At 45.0% G+C, this 18,851-nt stretch overlaps 1 protein-coding gene across 4 annotated transcripts in view; it reads right to left on the bottom strand.

The window, feature by feature from the left end:
- Nucleotides 1-18,352, bottom strand: part of CMKLR1 (chemerin chemokine-like receptor 1) — a 32,549-nt gene extending 14,197 nt beyond the window's left edge. The window contains exons 1-3 of one of the 4 annotated variants that reach the window (XR_009557823.1): nucleotides 17,916-18,352; nucleotides 11,329-11,498; nucleotides 1,878-3,169 (exon numbers count right to left, since the gene is read on the bottom strand). The gene's annotated coding sequence lies outside the window, so the exon portion shown is untranslated. Of the gene's footprint in view, nucleotides 1-1,877; nucleotides 3,170-11,328; nucleotides 14,703-17,915 lie in introns of those variants that run through there. The other 3 variants (XM_060276327.1, XM_035120426.2, XM_060276328.1) reach the window with 3 other exon arrangements.
- Between the last annotated feature and the right edge of the window lie 499 nt (nucleotides 18,353-18,851).

The raw sequence follows: 18,851 nt of genomic DNA, 5'->3' as shown, positions 1-18,851 counted from the left end.
CACACAGATGGAGAGAAAATCTCCTGCCCCCACCCCACTGCTCCTATCTCTGGAGATTTTCAATCAGGAAAGGCTGTTTTCCACCTGAAGTGTGGGTCGCGATGCACACAAATTAAACTCCAAGCCTTCCCTCCGTAAGTCTATGTTAGGCTGCTTCTCCAGGGACAGAGGGCGGTCATGGGAGGAGGCAAAGATGGCTTGGTGCTGACAGGTGCGTCAAATATGGGACAACAGAGGAATGGAAGGGACAGGGAATGCTGTGTCTAGAGGACAGGCTGAGCCAATATATTGAGGTGTAGTGGTTACACCATCAGACCTCGACCTGGGAGAGACCTGGGTTCAAATTCCACCTTGCCCATGAAGCTCACTGGGTGACCATGGTCCAGTCACGGCCTCTCAGCCTAACCTACTCCAGAGGGTTGTTGTGGAGATTTCATGAGGAGGGGTAGAACCATGTATTTGAAGATGGCTATCACATCACCTCTTGGGGCTTATCCACACTTACTTGTCCTTTATGCTGTCCTTGCATTGTTCACTCTTTCCCAACGAAAACCCACTCTCTAAAGCTGAATTGGAGCAAATGGCAATCCTCCAAAACCCCGAATTGCCATTTGTTGCACTTCGGCTTTAAAGAGCAGCTTTTTGCAAGGGGAGCTCTGGGGTGTGGGGGCTCTCAGACATGGAGCTTTAAAGTCAAACATGGAGCTTTAAAGTAAGGACCTGTGACTGGAAAGAGCAGGGCAAAAGGTAAGGGTGCCTAAGCCCTCTTCTCCAGGCTAAATGAGAACTGTTGGGTAGTGACGGTAGTTTGTACAGCCAGTTCGTTTCTACAATTCCGATTTACCACTGTGTCCAAAAAAGTAATACTTTGTACTGGAAGAAGCAAAGATCACCAGTGCTGAAGCAATGATTCTTCAACATCAACTTCGTTGGACTGGTCATGTTGTGCGAATGACTGATGGTCGTCTTCCAAAGCAACTGCTCTTATTCTGAACTTTAAAATGGAAAGCATAATGGTCAACAAAAGAGGTTTAAAGACTCTCCCAAGGCAAATCTTTAAAAATGTAGGATAAACACCGACAACTGGGAAACACTGGCCTGCGAATGCTCCAGTTGGAGAACAGCCAAAGGTGTCATGGGCTTTGAAGACACTCGAACTCAGGACGTAAGGGAGAAATGTGCTAAGAGGAAGGCATGCTTGGCAAACCCTCACCGTGATCAACTCCCGCCTGGAAACCTATGTCCCCACTGTGGAGGAGGAGGAGGAGGAGGAGGAGGAGGAGAAGGAGGAGGAGGAGGAGGAGGAGGAGAAGAAGAAGAAGAAGAAGAAGAAGAAGAAGAAGAAGAAGAAGAAGAAGAAGAAGAAGAAGAAGAAGAAGAAGAAGAAGAAGAAGAAGAAGAAGCCTTAACAGCTCCCTTCATCCTTAACCATTGGCCACGCTGCCTGGGGCTGATGGGCTCCAGCAAGATTAGGAGGGCCAGAGTTTTTCCTGCAATCTAAATACAGGGTGAGCAGGTGCGGCAGGTTCAGCACTGGGTTCAGCACTGGAAACCCCTCCCCACCCCCCAAAAATCTCCCAACAACTACTAATGAAGAGTTGGTGTCCTTGTGAATTAACTATTTCTAGCGTCAACTTGGCATTAGGATTCGGGGCACGTCGATGCAGAATTTTTAGGTTCTACCGTCTGGCACTGGAAGAGAATGGCCTGTTCTGCCATGATCTTTCTGTTAACTGCCTGCTCAGTACAAATGCAGCACACATTTTGAGTAGGTGGCTGAAACGAGGAGGATACACAAAAGGTTGCAGATGTTCTTCATCCCAAAAATCTTGTGTTCTGCGCCCGCCCCCCCGCCCCCGCCCCCGCCTAGCCTGCAAAAGGTTTGGCATGTGGAGAAGCTAGACCCTGGATCCATCCTGGGACAGTTACGGAGCCAAAAGCATTTCCTTGGAGCAGCAAACAGACCCCAGTTAACAAACAGCTGCAACCGTCTTCCACAGCTGGTTTGGACATATTGACCTTTAGAGAATAGACCCAGCCAGCCCTGATCACTCCTCTTGCTCCACACGGATGACCAACGGTGCACTCTTGCACCAAAAAGCCTTTAAATTTACAGATGGGGTAGATCTGACCTCTGCTTTATAGACTAGTCAGCATCACTTTCCAAAGGGGCTTTCATCAGATAACATGAGTGCCACTCTGGTTTCCATCTCACTGTGTTCTTAAAACAATCCCCAGATTTCTGTGGTGTGTAGGGGTTGCCCATTAGCCTGGCACCCCCAATGGCTGATGATGCCCAGAGCCAGGGTGAGGGCAGCTCCCAGAACCAGTTCAAGGCTGATGTTCTTCTGTTCCGTAATCTTAAGTCTCCCACGGCAACTGCTGGTCATTGGCTTCCTGAATACTGTGTTCCTAACATGCCCGTTATTCTGACCAGCCAGGTGTTCCCAACTGAAAGCCTGCCATCCCATAGGATGTTTGACGTTGCTACAGAGAGAGTTAAGGATCAGACTCTGAAAATAATATAGAAGAACAAGCTTGTTTTCTCCTGCTCTGGAGGGTAGGACTCAAACCAATGGCTTCAAATTACAAGAAAGGAGATTCCGACTAAACATCAGGAAGAACTTTCTGACAGTAAAAGCTGTTCAACAGCAGAATAGTCTCCCTTGGGAGGTTGCAGACTCCTTTTTGGGAGGTTTTTAAGCAGAGGTTGGATGGCCATCCGCATTGGTTGCTTTAGCTGAGATTCCTGCATCACAGGCGGTTGAACTAGATGAGTCCAACTCTACAGTTCTATGGTTCTATGTTTCGATGATGTGACTTTTGCTGTCATTGTGATATTCAGCTTATTTTTCTGCTGCTGTTTGGTTAACAGGGTTTTATAGATTGCAACTACTTTGATGTTGTTTCTAGATAGATATCTTTATTGTCATTGTCCCCTTGCGGGAACAGTGAAATTACTCGGTTGCTACATCCACTCATTCTGCATAATCCAAAATTACAAAACCTAATTAAAAACAGTAAATATAATACAAATAACAAGTAAAATAAGATGACTTCAAAGTCCAGGCTTTCCATTTAACGCCAAAATTGCTCTAGAGAAGAAACTGTTCCTGGGACGGCTTGTTCTTGCCTGCATAGTTCTATATCTCTGTCCCGATGGCAGGAGCTGAAAGAAATGGTGACCAGGGTGCATTGGATCTCTTGATATGTCTAGTGCTTTTCTATGGCACCTGGTGGTATAGATTTGTTCTAAGGTAGAGAGTGGGCAGCCAATAATGCTCTCTGCTGTTTTAATAATTCTACACAGCCCTGCTCTGTCCTGGGAAGTACAGCTTCCGTACCACACACATAAACCGTACGTGAGCACGCTCTGTATGGCACAGTGATAGAAGGCTGGTACGAAATTATGTCATTGCCTGCCTACCAGAGGGATTGGACACATTCCAATTTGCCTACAAAACGAAAAGATCAACAGAGGATGCCGTGGCAATTGCCCTCCAAGCTGTTCTTGCACATTTGGAGCAGCGGGGGAGCTATGCCAGACTGCTTTTTGTAGATTTCAGCTCGGCATTCAATACCATTCTACCGCGACGTCTGATAACTAAATTGGGAAATCTGGGGCTCCCACTATCACTCTGTGGGCGGATACTGGACTTTCTTTCAGATCGCTCCCAGAGGGTCCGGTTGGGCCCTTATATGTCTAACATGCTAAAAGGCGAAAAATTTATACGATCTGAAGAGAAACCAGAGTAAATGTGTCATGGTTAAATGGGCCCAGGACCTAGGAAGGCCAATTTATAAAGCCCAATGGGATAAACTATGGAGAGTTACAATGAAGTTTACGGCCTGTGCTAGAATAAAAGAAAATATGTTTAAAATGGTTTACAGGTGGCATCTAACACCAGAAAGGATGTCCAAAATATATAAAAATGAAGAAACTAATTGTTGGAAATGTCAAAATAAAGGGGGAAATTATATGCATTGTTGGTGGGGATGTGCTAAGATTAAGGAATTTTGGGGAAAAGTTTACGAGGAATTGAAAAAAATGTTAAGGATCACCTTTAAAAAGAACCCAGAATATTTTCTATTGAGTCTGGTACCTGGAAACCTCCCAGAGGATAGGATAGATATTTTTCTTTACTCCTGTGCAGCAGCAAGACTGCTGATCGGTCAGAAATGGAAAAAAGAAGAGATACCCACAATTCAAGAGTGGCAGTTAAAATTAATTGAATTTATGAACCTTGATAGAATGACAGCGGCAATTAGGAACAAATCGAAACAAAGTTCCAAAAAGAAATGGGAATATGTAGAGGAATATTTTAAGAAAAATGATATTAAAACAGAGCTGGTGATCTGTTTTGACTAGCTGACCACAAGGGTTCTTATTGGGAAATTTGATAAGGAGGGAATCTAAATTTAGTGTTTGTTTTTAGGGGAAAGTAACGCAAGTAATGGAGAAAATCTAAAGGAAAGCGATGTGTTAAAGTTCGGAAGTTGTTTTACTTATTATTGTACAAACGAAATGTATATTTCTTTTTTCCTTGTATGGATTTTAATATGAATTAATAAAGATTTTTTTAAAAAACTAAAAAAAAATATATGTCTAACATGCTTAGGACTAACACAGGAACACCACAAGGATGTGTGCTTAGTCCGCTCCTTTATACTCTTTGTGATTGTGTCGCTGCCCACCCTAGAAATAGGGTTGTCAAATTTGCAGATGACACAACCGTGATCGGACTCATCTCTGATAAGGAGGGTGAAACGGACTATAGAGATGAGGTGGAGCGGCTAACAGAGTGGTTTCTTGTTTGTAAGCCACCTTGAGATTCATTTGAATGAAAAGCAGCATAGAAATGCAATAAAATATCAATCAAACCAGTGACCTTCATTCCAAAGACACCAATCTCTGGAAAAGCACAGGGAAACCCTGGAATCTCGTGCCACTTGGTGACTGGGCGCACGCGAAAATACATTTCTTTCACACACACACACCCTGGCCTCCTTCCATCGAAGTGGTGTCACAGGCTTCAGATATACTATAAAAGTCAGGCAGACCTGTTTATCAGAGTATCAAAAGCAGGAAGAGTATTCACACCCCAAATGGCAATCCCTCTTTCAAACCAGTCTCCAGATCTCTTGACAAAGTGGGCTTACTCTTTTGCGTAAGCCTTGACCCCCCCCCCCCCCCCCCACAAAAGCCTTTAAAAATGCACAGCTGGTTGAAAGTCAGGCTGCTTCCAACTCTTTCCTCCTCCGTGTGTTTTCTAAATCCTCCAGAGTCACAGGGCTGAAATCCGAGCACAAGATGTTGATGTTAAATGAGGAAACTCTCGTTTCCTCAATACCAGAGCCCTGATGAAAACTCTCCCGGAGAAATCTGCAAGAGGGAACTATGAACAGATGTCCTTTTAACAACACAAACAAGGAGAGAATTGAAATTGTCGGTCGCAACTAACCTTCCACAAATCTCGACACTTCCTTCATTCCCCCCCCCCCCCTCCATTTGCTTTGCTTTCCTGGTCTAACCATTGCAAATACATTGTTTTCACTTCTGCAAAAGAAAATCCCCGTAAGCTTTTTTTTTTTTTTGCTACATTCTTTCTTTCTTAACCTTTCCATCCCTTTACACTGAAACGTGAGGAGTCTTTTGTATTGCACAAAAGAAGAAAGTCCTGGCCTTAAAGCAATTGGACTTTCACCAGGAAATAGCAGGGGGGTTTCAGTAAGTCACGCCAAACCTCGCCTCAGTTTCCCTGTCTTTAGAGGGGGACCTTAAAGGAAATCTTTCAGAATAAATCCTGATAAAAAGAAAGAGATGTTGTGGGCAGGTGGTTAGCCTGTCTGGGAATTAGGTAAAATAAAAAAATTCCTTCAGTAGCACCTTAAAGACCAACTAAGTTTTTATTTTGGTATGAGCTTTCGTGTGCATGCACACTTCTTCAGATACAGTGAAATGGAAGTTTCCAGGCACTTATGTAGAGAAGGGGTGGGGAGGGGTAGGGATGGGGAGGGGGGATCACTCAGAAGGGTGGTGGAAATGGGTGATTGACTGACTGATAGCTGTTGATGACCGGAGACGACTGCAAATGGTTTTGCATGAAAAAGCAAGGGTGGAGATGGCTGAAGATCGCTTATCATGTATAATGAGATAAGAACCCGATATCTCTGTTCAAACCAGGTCCCTCCATGGTTTTGAGCTTGGTGATAAGTTGCAATTCAGCAACTTCTCTTTCCAGTCTATTTCTGAAATTCTTTTGTAGTAAGACAGCTACTTTGAGATCTTGTATAGAATGTCCTGGGAGATTGAAGTGTTCTCCTACTGGTTTTTCTGTCTTCTGGTTCCTGATGTCAGATTTATGTCCATTTATCCTTTGGCGTAGGGTTTGGCCTGTTTGTCCAATATAGAGAGCTGAAGGGCACTGTTGGCATTTGATGGCATACACAATGTTAGAGGATGAGCAATTAAATAGTCCTGAGATGGTATGTTGGATGGTTTGAACAGAGATATCGGGTTCTTATCTCATTATACATGATAAGCGATCTTCAGCCATCTCCACCCTTGCTTTTTCATGCAAAACCATTTGCAGTCGTTTCCGGTCATCAACAGCTATCAGTCAGTCAATCACCCATTTCCACCACCCTTCTGAGTGATCCCCCCTCCCCACCCCTTCTCTACATAAGTGCCTGGAAACTTCCATTTCACTGTATCTGAAGAAGTGTGCATGCACACGAAAGCTCATACCAAAATAAAAACTTAGTTGGTCTTTAAGGTGCTACTGAAGGAATTTTTTTATTTTACTTCGATCCAGACCAACACGGCTACCTACCTGTAACCAGAACTATGGGAATTAGGTAAACAGCCTGTGTTCCATATTGAGTCACACTCTCCTCGAAGGAGCAAATTTGTAGCCTGGGGCTACTCATCAATGCAGCACTATCACCTCCAGCATGGAGTGTATATTTCAGCTGGTACACCAGCTAAGGCCATTCCTGGACTGAGATGGCCTTGCCATAGCCTAGTAGCCTTACTGTAATCCAGTTTACATGGGGCTGCCATGTTGGAAGACAGAGGAGAAATGTGACCTTGTTAATTCTCCTTGACCTCTCAGCGGCTTTCGATATCAACAGCCATGGGATCCTTCTGGGGTGGCTGTCCGAGTTAGGGGTGCAGGGCCGGATTTAGATTTGATGGGGCCCTTTTAAACACAGGCATTTGGAGAAGATCCCTAACTTGGCAGAGAGAGAGGCAGAGAGAAAGAAAGAAAGTGAAAGAGAGAGACAGAAGACCTGAAATATGGGGCAAAACTGGTTCAATTCAGAACATGACATTTTACATTGAAATTCAGGGCAATCCTGAATTATACAGGACAGGTGGGAAGGGCAGCGTTGGGAGAAAGAGGATTCACGCTGGGAGAGAGTGGCAGCTGAGGAGTCAGATTCTGGGGAGGGCCAGCAGTGTAGCCCCACCCCCGGTCCCCTCTATGGGCACTGCATCCATGTCACCCCCAGCAACTGTTCCAGACTCGCCTCCAGTCCCAGTGTTGCCAGAGCCCCAGAGCCGGATCTAGGTTTGACAAGGCCCTAAGCTACTGAAGGTAATGGGGCCTTTTATATGTCCAGCTGTCCTTTGTCAACAACAAATTGTCGCTGTTTTTTGTGTTGAATATATGCTACGTGATAATTTATGGACCTAATAGGTATCTAAAGCCATTTGCTCATGTTGCCATGCAACCCGTCCATGCAGAACGTAGGCACCCTATATATAGAAATGAGCAAACCAGTGACGTTTTAGGGAGCAGGCTAGCAGGTGGGACCTACTACTTACATCATAGGAGCCTACACAACACAAAACACTGTTGCTGTACCGTATGTAGGTTTTATTTAATTTGTTTTTTTACTTATATTTTGGAAATGTACACCAAGGTTTGTTTTTCTTTAAACCTTTATGGGGCCCCCAAGAAAGTGGGGCTCTAAACTATAGCTTGTTTAGCTTATACGCAAATCTATCACTGTAGGGGTGGCGTGGTACCCCACCGCTTTGCAGCGGTTCAGGTCCTACTTGGGTGGTTGTTTCCAGAGGGTGATGCTTGAGGAGTCTTCTTCAACCCCGTGGAGACTTCAGGGTTTGATTTTATTCCCTGTCATTATTCCTAACCCTAACATCTACATGCTTGTTGTCTTTGTCCATGGAGTTTTCTTGGCAGGGATACTGGAGTGGCTTGCTAGTTCCTTCTCCAGGTGGATCACGTTCAGTCAAAACTCTCCACTATGACCTGTCCATCTTGGGTGGCCCTGCATGGCATAGCTCATAGCTTCTCTGAGTTATTCAAGCCCCTTCGCCACGACAAGGCATTGATCCATGAAGGGGATCCCATGGACTGCAAAAAGATAAAACCTATCCATTCTTAAGGAAATCAGCCCTGAGTGCTCACTGGAAGGACAGATTGTGAAGCTGAGGCTCCAATACTGCGGGAGGCAGTGCAAGACAGGAGTGCCTGGTGTGCTATGGTCCATGGGGTCACGAAGAGTTGGACACGAATAAACAAGTAAACAACAACAACATCTACATGAAACGACTGAATGGGGTTATCCAGAGTTTTGGAGTATGTTGTCAGCAATATGATGACGACCCACAGTGGGGGGAGGCCTTGGGAAGGCCCCACTTACCATCCATTCAAGTGGCTTCTCAATGGCTAGGAACTTAAAGACTTCTCAATGAGAGAAAGACAAGCCAGATAAAATGGGGCAAACCAACACCAAACCTTGGTTACGTTAAAAAGATGTTAAAATGCCATATTGTATTCATTTATATTATGTAGAAAGATGTACCACTGATGAACCCCAGGTAGGCGAAACAGGATGATTATTCCGGAAATCCTTGTCTTGAATACACAGAGGCATATGTGGATTAGAAACGGCTCTAATTTGGGACTTTATGAATGAACTGGTTTATTGGGATTTTCATTTACTTTGTCGATCTTTACATGCTGATTTTGTATGAGAAAACCTTTGATATTGTGAAATATACATTGAAGAGTATTATTTGCGCGCAGCCGGTTACGTTGTGTGTGTTTGTGAAGATAAAATGGGGCAGCAGCAGCAGCAGCAGCAGACCAGAAACTAAGGGACAGTAAACAAAACTTCTTCTTTTTTTAACGAAGAAAGTGAATTTGTACATAACTTTAGTGAGTTTTAGGAAATAGTCCTCCCTTGCGAGACTAGGGATGGAGCAGAAATTTGTTCAGAAATTTGCATCCTAACACAAAGTGACATAATTCACGCTTCCCAAACCAACACGCAAACCAAAAGGCAGCCATACACTTCTCCAAATTTTGCAATGCAGTTCCCCAAACAAACAAAAATGCGTACAAAATTTAAATTTACTGCCACACACCTCTTTCTTTCCACCAACTTTCTGTTTTTCATATGCACGTCTTTCGTATTGGCTTATATTAACATAATTCCTAACATTCGGGTCTCCATTTATTTTCAGTTTTTCATTACACGCCCCCCTCTGCCTCCAAAAAAGCACTGAGACAATATGGAAGCATTTATCTGAGCTTCTTTTTCATTTCTTTTTTAAGAATCATATTAAGAAAAAAATGCTTGCAATATTAAGCAAATTGCATAAAAAATATTAGTAGAAATGTACACGAATGTCCGTACACATTTTTGTGCAGACCTTTGACATGAACTAAATTTAATATGGGAGAAAGGAGAAATTGAGAGATACCAAAATGGACATTTTCACCCGTCCCTACCCAACACTACTTTTGAATCAAAATATCTAAATGGGCAAACATGCAGTTCAAGCTCATGGAAGTACAAGCTTTTGATACCTATTTGAAAGACCTTTCCGTGAGGGGAAACGGTTGAGTGGGAGAGATGAAGAGCTAATTTAGGAGTGCAAAGCATGATTTAAAGGGGTAAGCTGCAGTTGTGGTGATTTCGGACCACAAGCCATCTGACTTAAGTGAAGGGATTGGGTTACATGTTCCCATCCCCTCCATTCCCCCAGCAAGAGAAAAAGAAAACCACTCTTTTTCTCAGCCAAAGTGCTGAGAAAAAACTTCAACCAGGAATATAAAAAAGAGATATTTTCAAATATCTAAAGGGCTGTCACATGGAAGATGTGCTTGTTTTTGTGCTACTGCAGAGGGTAGGACCTGAACTGATAGATTCAAATGACAAGAAAGGGGATTCTGATGAAACATTGGGAATAACTTTCTGAGGGTAAGAACTATCCAACAGTGGAATGGACTCCTTTGGAAAGTGGCAATCTCTTCTTCCTTGGAGGCTTTTAAACAGAGGTCAGGGATTTTTAAAGCTGTGTTTCCTTCTCTAGATGACCCTTCCAACTCAACAATTCTATGATTCTATGAAATTTGACAGTAGAGAGTCCTTAGGTGAGTCCATCAGTCAATGCCAAAAGGACCAGTAATGAGAGGGATGGATCTAGAAGTGATAGCATTGTCTACTAAGATGCCTTGCACACTGGGCTAGGACCGTCGGTGCATGTGCCCTAGCATCGTCTTCTGCGGGTCAAAACAGTTCTTCAACATCTCCAGGAAATGGACTTCCCTCGCGCTGCTTTCTAAGATTTCTGCCATAAATGCCAAAGGATTGAACCCGTATATAAGGCATATGTCTTGCCCCAAGCTATCCTCTCTTCTGATAGTTGGCAGCCTTGGCCTGAGATTCAAAGGGCTCTTGGCCGTGCTGTTCTCAGTGAGATCCCTTGAACCCCCGAGAGGCAGGGGATGGAAATGGAAAATCTTTTCCTGCCTTGTCTAAATTTCTTTGGTGTTTCAGGCAATGTGGGAATGCAAAGTTAGAATGCTGAGGCATTGGGGGGGCATATTGGGACACCAGCAAATGCCCAATGTTACCATTCTCTATAGCAAGCCTTACCAGGCATGGGCTGGATCACTCCCGCGGAGATCCTCTGTGGGCCAGGCCGGTGCAGCGCGACGCCAGAAATCGCGTCAGCGCATGTCCACGGTGCCGGAAATTGCTTCTGCGCATGCCCAGGTGCCAAAAACCGTGCCTATGCAGAAGCGATTTCTGGCGTCTGGGCAGCTTCTGGCCCGTGGGCCACAGGTTGGGGACCCCTGTTCTATAGCCACCACTAAATAAAGTGCATTGCCTGTCTGTCACACAGAATTAGAAGGGACTCTGAGAGTCTCTTTCTCTCCCTTTTGGATACCAACCCATCACTACCCCAATCTCTAGCTCCTGTGAGGCCACCAGGATCAGGATCAGTCCAGCCCATCATCACATAGACCCTAGAATAGATGGAGGTGAGATGGAAAATCAGCTTACCTGCAGTGAGGAAATGCCAGACTCCTGGGTCCACCCTTCAGAGGAACTGATCCTGGGCTATATCAACAGCTGCTCAGAGTTGGCCAACTGCGTTGGAATGAAACCAGCATTTCTTACGAGGACTGCTGAAGTGGACGGGTGTTGTCTGGTGCCAACAAATCAAGGTGTCCCTTTATTTAAGAGAGAGAGAGAAAAGCAGAGAGGGACTTTTGGATATAGGCTGCAGAGCTTCCAGTCAAAAGCACCTTCTGCTGGTACTGGCATCTCAGTGAGGAAGTGGCTTTATTATTCTAAGAAATTGTGGTGAAGTCTTCCTTCTTTCCACAGCTGTCGTGCAAAGTCAGCAGCAGCAGCCATTGCAGGAATGGCGCCTCACTTCTCCAAAGAGGCTGTGGTCAACATCTTTGCTGCCAGGGGCAAGTTCTGGCCTCGTCGGGCAGCAAGCAGGGTTCTTTGGGTCACCACAACCAGTTGTCCACACCAGAAGACACAGCCAATGTTTACACTGGTCGAGGGATTTGGGTAGGGACCCAGGTGGCGCTGTGGTTAAACCACTGAGCCTAGGGCTTGCTGATCAGAAGGTCAGCGGTTCGAATCCCTGTGACGGGGTGAGCTCCCGTTGCTTGGTCCCAGCTCCTGCCAACCAAGCAGTTCGAAAGCACGTCAAAATGCAAGTAGATAAATAGGAACCGCTACAGCGGGAAGGTAAATGGCGTTTCCATGTGCTGCTCTGGTTTTCCAGAAGCGGCTTTGTCATGCTGGCCACATAACCTGGAAGCTATACGCCGGCTCCCTCAGCCAATAATGCGAGATGAGCGCCGCAACCCCAGAGTCGGTCACGACTGGACCTAATGGTCAGGGGTCCCTTTACCTTTTATTTAACTTTCAGATTGGGAAAGGTTATGGGAAACTGATTTGAAATTCTCGGCATGTTGTACGCTGAAAGAAAATTGTATGAAAATGATGTACCAGTGGTATTTGACTCCTAGTAAGTTAGCAAAAATGTAGAAGACAAGTACAAAACCCTGCTGGAAATGTAAAGAAAAAGAAGGTACCTTTTATCATATGTGGTGGACGTGTAAGGCAATGAAAGCATTCTGGGAAATGATATATAATGAATTGAAAAAAATGTTTTACATAACTTTTGTAAAAAACAAACAAACCAGAAGCATTATTACAGTGGTACCTTGGTTCTCAAATGCCTTGGTTCTCCAATGCCTTGGTTCTCAAACACCGAAAACCCAGAAGTAAGTGTTCCGGTTTCCGAACGCTTTTCGGAAGCCGAACGTCCAATGCGGCTGTCGGCTATTGTTTCTGGGGCACCTGCACCAATCAGAAGCTGCGCCTTGGTTTTCAAACCTTTCAGAAGTCAAATGGACTTCCAGAAAGGATCAAGTTTGGTGCTTTTTGCTTTTGCTTTTTTTTGCTATTTATTTTGCGTTTTTGTTTTTGAGGCTTTTTTGGTTACCGGTAATTTCTTTTTGTGACTGTGTGGAACCCAGTTCAGCTACTGATTGATTGATTGATTGATTGTGTGACTGCGGAAGTGGATAAAAGCCCCCCATCCAAACAATGACTATCATCGGGCAAGGTAAGAAAATAATAATAATTTTAATTTTCATCATCTACAATACTGTTTTATTTATTTTATAGTACAGTTCATTGATTATTGCTTTCATTTTATGGATCAATGGTCTTGTTAGATAGTAAAATTCATGTTAAATTGATGTTTTAGGGGTTGTTTCTAAAAGTCTGGAACGGATGGATCCATTTTGCATTACTTTCTATGGGAAAACGCGCCTTGGTTTTGGAACACTTTGGTTTTGGAACAGACTACCGGAATGGATTAAGTTTGAGAACCAAGAAGAAGAAGAAGAGAAGAAGAGTTTGGATTTGATATCCCGCTTTATCACTACCTGAAGGAGTCTCAAAGCGGCTAACATTCTCCTTTCCCTTCCTCCCCCACAACAAACACTCTGTGAGTTGAGTGGGGCTGAGAGACTTCAAAGAAGTGTGACTAGCCCAAGGTCACCCAGCAGCTGCATGTGGAGAAGCAGCGACGCGAACCCGGTTCCCCAGATTATGAGTCTACTGCTCTTAACCACTACACCACACTGGCTCTCAAGGTACCGCTGTATTAGGAACTGTAGGTACCAACATCCCAAAGGAACAGGAAATACTTTTCTTGTATGCGACAATAGCTGCACGCATGTTACCGGTATTAGCCCAGAGTTGGAAAGAAGAAAGAGTCCTGACAAGAGAGGAATGACAAATCAAGCTGATGGACTACGCTGAAATGGCAAAACTGACTGGAAGGCTCAGGAACCAAGAAGACAAAAACTTCAATAAAGTATGGGGAAATTTTATAATTTCACTGTAAACAGATGAAAACATTAGCCGGATTTTAATAACACTTGTAATGTAGCAAATGTCATAGACCGGGGTGGCCAACTCCCAAGAGACAGCGATCTACTCACAGAGTTAAAAACTGGCAGTGATCTACCCCCTTTTGGGGGGTTCAGGTCAAAGTTTTTTTTTAGGAAGGGGGGTTCAGGTCAAAGTTATTGAGTTTTTTCAGGGAGGAGGTAAAATTTTGAGCTTTTTTTAGTGGAGCCACAGTTGTTCAGCTTCTTTGGGGGGGGGAGCCAATGATCTACCAGTGATCTACCGCAGATGTCCAGTGATCTACCAGTAGATCACGATCTACCTGTTGGACATGCCTGTCATAGACAATATGGAAAAGTACAATATATGGATTGTAAAATAATATGCAGTTAAGAGGGTGTAGAATAGGACCCATGGAGGGGAAGGTGGGAAGTCTAGAGATTTGGAGAAATCTCTAAATATGGATATGTAATTTGGATTGCTAAAATTAATATTTGTAAAACCAAATAAAAAATTTTATAAAAGAAAAGAACACACAACCAATGTTGGACAAGCCCAGCACAGCAGGGGTGGAATGTTTGCTACTAGAACCAAAAGATCTACCAGCCCAAGCAAGGTGCAAAGCACATATAATTAGAATGAAGTGATAGGGTACCTCTGAGCCTAGCAATTTATTTTTTGTACCAGAAACAAACTGAGCTCAGATTTTATTATTTATACCCTGCCCATCTGACTGGGTTGCCCCAACCACTCTGGGGCATATATAAAAACATAATAAGACATTATATGCTTGTTGTCTTTGTCCATGGAGTTTTCTTGGCAGGGATACTAGAGTGGCTTGCCAGTTCCTTCTCCAGGTGGATCACGCTTAGCCAAAACTCTCCACTATGACCTGTCCATCTTGGGTGGGCCCTGCATGGCATAGCTCATAGCTTCTCTGAGTTATTCAAGCCCCTTCGACACGACAAGGCATTGATCCATGAAGGGCACTAGGAGAAGGGGACGACAGAGGACGAGATGGTTGGACAGTGTTCTCGAAGCAACAAACACGAGTTTGACCAAACTGCAGGAGGCAGTGGAAGACAGGAGTGCCTGGCGTGCTATGGTCCATGGGGTCACGAAGAGTCGGACACGACTAAACAGCTAAACAACAACAATAAAACATTAAACATTTTTTTAAAAAAACCTTCCCTCTACAGGGCTGTGTTCAGATGTCTTCTAAAGCTTGTATAGTTACTTATCTCCTTGGCTCAGGGGGTCTCATAACTCCATACCCTCCAACATTTCTCCAATGAAAATAGGGCTGCCTTATGGAAAGGTGAGACATTTCGGGATCAAATCAGAAACCGGGACGGCTTCTGTAAATCTGGGGCTGCCCCTGGAAAATAGCGAGACTTGAAAGGTCTGCAAAAGTATGTATATTAGGAGGGATTCGCACTTAAATGTTGGTGAGGTTTCCTGAGGACTTTAAGAAGAAGGGGCAGGGGGACGATTCACCACCTGATGTGGAGAGCTGAATTTAAGGCTGGGGGAATGAGAAATTGCATCTGGCAGAGTCACACACACACACACACACACACACACACACACACACCCTATACAGCAGCCTGAGGCTCTGGAGATTGGCTGCTAGTCTGAGTAAATCCTGGGCTGAGCAGGAAACAGGCTGACCTGATAGAAGGCAGGCTTCCTGCGTTCTCTCTGTGACAAGGCTGGCTCTCGTGCCAGCATTTGAGAAACCCACCTGATGCAAAGCCAATGCTTTCCGCTTTCTCCAACAAATGACGACTACAGGATGCTAGAATGCTCCAGGAATAGAAACTTTTTCTTTTTCAATGTCATGAGTCATGCACGAGGATGGATTTGGGGCAGTGAATGTCTGAAACCCTGGAGAGACGAGGCAAGACAGCAGAAAATACGGAGCAAGGGCGACCCCTTGTCTCAGTATAACACCGCTCCCTATGTTCTTATGGCAATGACTTTCCAGCCTCTTGACATCTCCCTCTACTCCATACTTTTAGCCAGAGATGCAGGAACTAGAGCTGGGCATCTTTCTGCACGGAGAGGTGGGGGAACTTTTCTGACCCAAGGGCCACATACATTTCCCATCTGCCAAATGTCGGGGGGGGGGGGGAGGCTGTTTCAGCAGAGGGCGTGACCAAAACAAAGACGAGCATGGTCACACCCATAAATCGCACACAGGACACACAAGAAATAAAAACGCCCTTGTGATTTCTGCATTGCAGGGGGTTAGACTAGATGAGCCCTGGGGCCCCTTCTAACTCTACAATTCTATGGTTCTGTGAAACACAGGTACGCACGCTCACATGCATGGCTAGGCACACTAATTCCCCACTCCATCACACAGTAGTGGTTGGGCAGAGGGGGAGGAATAAATTTAAAAGCTGCCTTGGGAAATTTTGTATGTTTGTTTGTCTGTTTATACCCCGCCCAACTGGCTGGGTTTCCCCAGCCACTCTGGGCAGCTCTCAACAGAATATTAAAAACAGAATAAAACAGGCATAAGCAAACTCGGCCCTCCAGATGTTTTGGGACTACAGTTCCCATCATCCCTGACCACTGGTCCTGTTAGCTAGGGATCATAGGAGTTGTAGTCCCAAAACATCTGGAGGGCCGAGTTTGCCTATGCCTGGAATAAAACATCAAACATTAAAAACTTCCCTAAACAGGGATGCCTTCAGATGTCTTCTAAAAGTCAGCCATTTGTTTATTTCCTTAACATCTGGTGGGAGGGCATTCCACAGGGAAGGTGCCACTACTGAGAAGGCCCTCTGCCTGGTTCCCTGTAACCTCACTTCTCGCAGGGAGGGAACAACCAGAAGGCCTTCAGCGCTGGACCTCAGTGTCCGGGCAGAACGATGGGGGTGGAGACGCATCTTCAGGTATACTGGGCCGAGATTCATTCAATAATAAATGCAAACATCAGAAAAGACCTGCTGGATCACCCCAGATCCATATCTAGTCCCATAATGGCTGTTCAAGTGACCAATGGCAGCCCCGAAGTAGGGCTTGAAGTTAGCTGACATTGAGGCTTCTTCATTTAAAGGTAAGTTTCTAGTCCTTAAGGTGGGGGAAGTATACTTAGAAGTGTGTCAAGATTTCCTCTGGACATCTCAGGAGAAGCCAATGGGTGACTGCAGAGGATTCCCAGTGATTTTGGGGCAGTGGTGGAGCTCGTGGCACTTCGCTCTCGTCCAACAAGTTAAAGAAGGTAAATGAATAATTAAAAAAAAAAAAATGACAGAGGGGTGGCCTACATGACCTAGTGGTGCTCCCAGTTCTGTGATTCTCTGTTGCGAAAGCAGCTCCGAAGCCAGGCAATCTGGACCCTGGTGGGAAACGCCTTCGCAACACCTGCTTGTCTCAGCTTTCAGTAGGGAAATGGTTTTTGTATTACACAGCGCAGTGAAGTCACTGTGTCTCTGCGATGCTGCACACACCCCTTCCAGAGGTTTATTGCCGATTAAACTATTTCACAACCACAGAGAACTTCAGAACAGGAGAAAATGTGCTTGCTTGGCGTTTGAAGTTCAGCTCTGCACGAAGCGGGGGCAGAAGAAAAGGAGAACAGAATCCAAGGCGAACAGATGTCAGAGCAGGAATGCTGAAGCGTCATCTACGTTGCAGGGAGGGGGGGGCGACAACTAGCAAAACAGCATACTACCAAGAGGGAACCCCCCCCCCAGATTCTCCTCTGCAAAGCCGGGTCCCAAATATTTTTCTGGTCGCATTTTAATTTCAACATCTACACCTGGCTTCCAGTGAATTTTTCACAGCAGACCACATTTGATGGTATCAGCTAACTAATGGCATTGAGTCAAATATTCTGGGCTAACTTCATTTTTGCACAACCAATCAGGAGACAACCCTTTTTAAATACCAGAATTCAATTCTGAAACCCAAATTCTCTCTTCTCTCTCTCTCTCTCTCTCTCTCTCTGTGTGTGTGTGTGTGTGTGTGTGTATTGGCAGGGGGAGAATCAAAATTCAAGATCGAGTCGGCCTCATTTCAAACATCCATTCTCTTTCTTCCCATCTGAGCAAAACTGGTCTTGCCGAACTGACAGAACAACTAAGGACTTCCAGAGTGCTCTCTTTCGATCCAGCACCTCAAGTTCTTCAAGTTTTAGCTGACCCTAAACACAGTTTGCTAGATGAAAGCAAAACAGGAGGAGGAAATACCTTTGGGATTAGTTGAATTTTCCACCGCTTCTGCCTCGTAGCTCACGCTTTTCTTCCCCACGAGAAAGAGAAGCTGCACCAAATCTCTCCAAACCGTTGCATCAAGGCAGGGAGGAACATTTCCAAGTTCTTTCCCAGGAGCTGGTAACAGAAAAAGTCCTTCAGTAGAGGCGATGCCCTTTGCACATGGTCAGAAAACGTTTGGGACTCCTCTTCATCCTCAGAAGTGGCTGCTCCCAGGACACGCAGATCCTCTAAACTGAAGTCATGAAGGCACAACGTGTGCATATCATCTCCCTTTTAAAGAGCAGAGGAAGAGAACAAGACGAAAGGAAACAAACAAGCCCCACCAGAATATCAGGATGAGAAATTTGGCAGGGATTCCTTCCCTTAAATCAGCAGCTGGAAGGAGAGGGCGTAACCCACTGACCTAGGAAAGCTGGCTGACATCCTGCTGGCGAGCAGTAGACTAATAAGTGCTGGTAGTGGGAAGAACCCATTGCCAGACTTTGCTCTCTTTTTTTAGCACACCGGGATTCTTGCTCGGGGCACAGTTCAGAAAAATCAAAGGAACTGAGGTCTTTGGAAAAGAGCCTGGCCTGTTTTATCTGATGAAGGTTCAACAGGCTGCGCTCTGCAGGTGGGGACAGCATTGGAGGGAAGGAGGGGCTATTCAGGTAAAAGGGGTCTCCGTACAAGAGTTAGAACATAAGAACATAAGATGAGTCTGCTGGATCAGGCCAAATGTCCACCTGGCCTGGCATCTTGTCCTCACCGTGACCAGCAAGATACCTCAATGGACACAAAAGTTGTTGAGTTTTTGCAAAATCCCAGCTATGTCCAGGTGTGTTACAGCCCTACCTCTCTCCTCCTGAAGCTTCCAACAGTTGGTATTCAGAAGCATTACTCATATCCTCCAACATTTCCACAATAAAA

Source organism: Zootoca vivipara, chromosome 6 (genome assembly GCF_963506605.1).
Source record: "Zootoca vivipara chromosome 6, rZooViv1.1, whole genome shotgun sequence".
NCBI lineage: Eukaryota > Metazoa > Chordata > Lepidosauria > Squamata > Lacertidae > Zootoca > Zootoca vivipara.
Note: the sequence above shows the minus strand (reverse complement) of the source record. Positions and strands in the feature narration are given on the sequence as shown.